This window comes from Periophthalmus magnuspinnatus, chromosome 9 (genome assembly GCF_009829125.3).
Source record: "Periophthalmus magnuspinnatus isolate fPerMag1 chromosome 9, fPerMag1.2.pri, whole genome shotgun sequence".
NCBI classification, from domain to species: Eukaryota; Metazoa; Chordata; class Actinopteri; order Gobiiformes; family Gobiidae; genus Periophthalmus; species Periophthalmus magnuspinnatus.
In genome coordinates this window covers 9,231,539-9,237,463 of record NC_047134.1, presented here as the reverse complement: position 1 = coordinate 9,237,463, position 5,925 = coordinate 9,231,539, and positions in this window count along the sequence as shown.

The window sequence follows — 5,925 nt, the reverse complement described above, 5'->3', positions numbered from 1 at the left end:
GTAAAATACTCAGTCTTTAATACCCATAGAAGTATGATTTGATTAGTGATGTGTAGTCTAATCTGTCATTTGCTTCTAAATGGTGGTTCTGTGTCTTTAGAGTGACCCGTGTGTTCTGCCGCAGATGATTCTTGAACTTCAAACCCGACTGGGAAACTTCACCACTCCACCGCAACACTCAGCTCAATATGGGTTGGTGTTTATTAATGATGTAGTCTCTCATATGTGATTGGTGAGTTTTTTTTTGTAGTGGTGGAAAAATACAGAAAATTTGTACTTGAGTAAAAGTACTGGGATCACTTGGATATAATTGCGCTCAATTACAAGTACTGCTTCCAAATTTGTACCTAAAGGCATACAAAACATAAAAAGCAGACTTAATTTGCGTTTAACCATGTTACAATTGTTTCTCACCATTTACTCACCCAAAGTTGTATTTGGAGTGATTCATGTTTGATCTTTAATCACTTATTTTCAAGACGCCATTTTGTCGACCAACCCCCGTTTCCACTTCCACCGGTACACACCCACTGTGATGTACGCACTTCTTTCTCCAGTTTTAGTTTCTTAATCAGTGACACTCGTAGGACTGGGCAGGGTCACATAGTCATTTAGGTACAAATGAAAAAAAAAAAAAAAGTGCTGCTTGCTAGTGTGATGTGCAGCTGTCCATTGGAGACGCCAAATATGAACTCATTTTCAATTTGATATCTGCAACATGTTCCAATAAAGCTAGGACACGGGCATGTTTACCACTGTGTTACATCACCTTTCCTTTTAACAACAATCAATAAGCATTTGGGAACTGAGGACTGAGGAGGAATCCTTTCCCATTCTTGCTGAATGTACAACTTCAGTTAGCAGTCCGGGGTCTCTGTTGTCGTATTTTGTGCTTCATAACGCGCCACACATTTTCAATGGGAGACAGGTCTGGCCTGTCTAGTACCAACACTCTTTTACTACGAAGCCATGCTGTTGTAACACGTGCAGAATGTGGCTTGGCATTGTCTCGCTGAAATAAGCAGGGACGTCCCTGCAAAAGATGTTACTTGGATGGCAGCATATGTTGCTCCAAAACCTGTTTGTATCTTTCAGCCTTAATGGTGCCTTCACAGATGTGCAAGTTACCTATGCCATGGGCACTAACACACCCCCATACCATCACAGATGCCGGCTTTTGAACTTTGCGCTGATAACAATCCGGATGGTCCTTTTTGTCTTTGGCCCTGTAGGATACGACGTCCATGATTTCCAAAAACAATTTGAAATGTGGACTCGTCAGACCACAGCACACTTTTCCACTTTGTGTCAGTCCATTTCAGGTGAGCTCGGGCTCAGAAAAGCCAGCGGTGTTTCTGGGTGTTGTTAATATATAGCTTTCGCTTTGCATGGTACAGTTTTAACTTGTACTTAGAGATGTAGCGACAAACTGTGTTAAATGACAATGGTTTCCTGAAGTGTTCCCTAAGCCCATGTGGTAATATCCTTTTCACATTTATGTCTGTTTATACAACAGTACTGCCTGAGGGATCGAATGTCACTAGCATTCAGTGTTGGTTTTCGGCCTTGCCGCTTACGTGTGGGGATCTCTCAAGATTCTCTGAATCTTTTGATATTATGGATCGTAGATGATGAAATCCCTAAATTCCTTGCATTTGTACATTGAGAAACATTGTTTTTAGACTGTTGGACTATTTGCTCACGCAGTTGTTCACAAAGTGGTGAACTTCGCCCCATCCTTGCTTCTGAATGACTGAGCCCTTCAGGGATGCTCCTTCATCATAGGTACACTTCTCAATTTTCTCAGTTTTCCTATTCTTTTGTTGCCCCTGTCTCAGCTTTATTGAAACGTGTTGCAGGCATCAAATTGAAAATGAGTGAATATTTGCATAAACAAATAAAGTTTATCAGTTTGAACATTAAATATCATGTCTTTGTACAAAAGACCTTTGCACTTTGGTTTTCAAGGCCCCCAAATCTTGCTTCAAGGAGTAAACTACTTTTTATTTTCTTATGCTTAACAAAGTTTTGTCAACATATGTAATGAGGCTGAAAAAGACATGGACGAACACCACTTTCTTGGGGAGACCCAAGGCCTGTTTAAAAATATTGACAAAAGCAAAAGGCTGTGTAGTATATCATCTAAGATATTTTGGGCATTATTCAAAAAAAATATTATTAATATAAGCAGAAGTACAAAGTAGTGGTCCAAGAAATTACTCAAGTAAGTATTTAGAGAAAACACTACTCAAGTAAGAGTAAAGTGAAGACAAGATGAATGTCACAAAAGTAAGAATGAAGCTTTAATGTAAGATAGATTTTATATTTAGGTCAGTCAGGTTGACCATTTGGCCTTCTTAGTTCAAAAGTGTTTGACCTAGTATTTTTGCATTAGTATTTGAGTAGATAAGGATGATCAAACCTAGGCTATGTGAATGACATGTAAATGAAAAACACAAAAGGTACCAATGGCATTCCCCTGAGCAGAACCTTAGAACAATTACAGAAAAAACACAAGGCATGTCACATGACACATTTTGAAGTTCAATAACAGCTGATTAGCTTACCGTTAGCTGGCACTTCGGGAAGAGTCACAGTTTTTATCCAGGACAGAGAGTTAAAACTTTCCCAATCTGACGGCACAGATTCTGTGATGAATTTAGGCAGTGGTGAAGTTAGATACAGCCTGTTTATCTTACTTTTTTGCTACTTTTCGCAGCGCGTATTAACAGCATGCAGCGTGCACGACCACACAGTCCTTTGTTCAGCATGTGTCCCTGCATGTGTCTCACTGGAAATTTTCCACATTTTAAATGTCATACTGTGGAACATTACAGGCACAAAAATAAGATGTCACTGGATACAAGGAGATGGTGGACTATCCATCCAAAAAGTTACATATTACAAATTGTAAGGTATTTTTTAACAATGTAATACTACCCCAGATGCCTGTAGCCCCATTCACAAAAGACCCCCACCCTGAGAGGGTCATAAAGCAATCTACAGCACTGGGGCCAAGAAGATAACACCTATGACCAGGGCCACTTCTTATCTGTGGCCCTGTTCACCAAGGACTGAGTGCCCTCCATCCTGTGAGGGTCATAAAACAATGAGATTGATTGACTTAAAAACGCACATTCAGGGATTTTGCCAAAAGGTTTTTAATGTGTAATCACATGTTGCCAAGAGGAAGACCCGCCTCATACACTGGGAGGCCTATAAAAGCTGGAAACACAAACATCTCAGGACTCTCTTCCTATCCTTTCCTGAGAGTCCGGTGCTTCATTGTTAACTTTACCTGTGATGAACTCATTAAACCCTTCTGACTTATATTTCAGTCTCTTAGTCCTCTTTGACGCTTGCATCAGAAACGAACATTTCTTACAATATTAAATACACTTTTGGTAGCAGTTACTATGTAACTGGACTTTTATTACTTTTAGTATTAGTACTCATGTTTGGTACTTGTTCCATCACTGTTAGTAGACTTTCCCAAAGTGGGAAGAGTAACTCATTACTAAAGACTACTACTACTCTAACATATTATTTCAGAAGGAGTAAAAGTACAATACTGGAAAACAACTCCCAATAAGTATAATTGTGTTACTTGTGTAAATGAGTAAATGAACTGAGTTAATTAGGCCCGAGCCCATTCAGGGCGTAGGGCCTATTGCTTCCGCAACGATGAGTGCATGGGCAAAGCAATGAGTGCATCCTAGCAACATATGCATATTTGTTCGCCCATTGACATGCTAGCAAGCGCTCATGTCCCCAAACACACTCCTGACATCGAGCCCTATCCAAGCCCCCATGCCTGCGGCATGGGCCACATTTATTACTGCTAAAATGAATGAAAGTCAATGGGAGGTCAATGGCGGACCCCGACGTCATGGCGAATGACGGGCGTGTAAGCCATTGTCCCTACGGTGACGTGGGGAAAGTCGAGAGCTTTCAAAAAACGTATAATATGTCATTGTAATGTTATCGGATATATTGTTTTTGCTAAAATTATTATTAGGCCTGAGCCCATACAGGGCGTAGGGCCTATTGCTTCCGCAACAATGAGTGCATGGGCGAAGCATTGGGACACCACTACTAGGAGCAGATTTAATTATTTGTGAGAGGCTTTTGAAGGAGACCAAGAACATTCTGTGCTGATACGAGTTCATCTGGAGTCATGGTCAGACTCAGACAGGAAAAACACTGCCCTATTGAAGATGTTATTTTCTTGTTTTGTCAGATTTTTCCTGTTGTTTGATTTTCCTGTTTGTTTTTGTGTGTAGGCAGCACGGTGGCTGAGTGGCAACTCATGCCTCACAGCAAGAAGGTTTGGTTCGATCCCCGGGTCGCCCAGGCCTTTCTGTGTGGAGTTTTGCATATTTCTCCCCGTGTCTGGATGGGTTTCCTCCGGGTACTCCGGTTTCCCCCATCAACCAAAACATGAACGCCCTTCAAGACAACTGTTGTTGTGATTTTGGGCATTACAAAAATAAAATGAATTGAATATTATGTGATAAAATAGTTCCATCTAGTGGTTTCAGTTAAGCTGACTATGTTAGTGTTGATATGATGTTTTTTGTCTGTCTGAAGGTGAGGAGCTGTGGGAACGAGATAAAAGGTTGCTGGAGAGAGAGGTGGAGATTAGCCATTAAGTGGAGGAGTTTCACAAGAAAGACGTGGGGTTCACACTGGAAGAAACTGACCTACTGCCAAAAAAGGAGGAGCTGCCAAGTGAAGCAAGTGTGTGGCTGGATATATGTGTTGGGAAAGTGAGGAGTAAGTTTAGACCACTGCAAAACCACTTCTGTTCAACACATGTTTTTAAAGACTGTAAAAATCAGGTACAGCACCTTAAATGAATCAATCCCTGTTATGTTCTGTGTGTTTCCAGAATTCAGATGAAGAAACCAGTGAAGCATTCTACCTGTCCACCACCGGTCTCAAATCAGCCTCCAGCCCAGAGGTACATGCCCTTTTACTATGGCAGAGTGGCTGTCATGCCACCTCCCTCTCACCAGGAGGTTGTGGAGTGTGCATGCCCTCCCTGTGTTACTGCTCATCTTTGTAACTGCTAAAATCATTTTTTTTGTCTAGGAGGAGAGGTGAAGAATGGAGTTGGAAACAGACAAACTCGAGCTTAAACAAGACTCTCTGAAAATAAGAGATTTGTATTTTATTCTCCATGTTTGAAATGGGCGTAGTAGAGCCAGAGGAGCAGAGCCCGAGGAGCAGAGCCCGAGGAGCAGAGCAGAGAGGAGCAAACAGGAGCAGAGCCACAGGAGCAGAGCCAGAGGAGCAGAGCTAGAGGAGCAGAGCCAGAGGAGCAGAGCAGAGAGGAGCAAACAGGAGCAGAGCCACAGGAGCAGAGCCAGAGGAGCAGAGCTAGAGGAGCAGAGCCAGAGGAGCAGAGCTAGAGGAGCAGAGCCAGAGGAGCAGAGCCAGAGGAGCAGAGAGGAGAGGAGCAAACAGGAGCAGAGTCAGAGGAACAGAGCCAGAGGAGACAGGAGCAGAACTAAAGTTTGCTGAAAGATGCTAAGGTTCAGGCTACCAACTTCACTGCCCCTTGGAAACTCAGGACCAGAGCCTCCAGCAGCGAGGTCTGGAGACCGAGCAGAGCCTGAGGGGACTGAGGCACAGAGTGAACAGTCTGTGTATTTTAGCTCTGAGCAGCAGACAATCCAAATCCAAACTGTATATTTAATGGCTTTATATAGAACAACCAGGCAGCACCATAGTATAGTTCCTCAATAGCGAAAGTTCAGTCCCCATCTTATTATGTACCATTTTTATGTTCTCCCTGTGTCTGGTTAAAACATAATTTACACAAAGGACTCCGTGAAGTGTTTCACTCATGGACAGCAATAAATGGGTTGGATTTGCATGGGGATAATAATGAACATTACATAAAGCAATACTGCAGTGTTT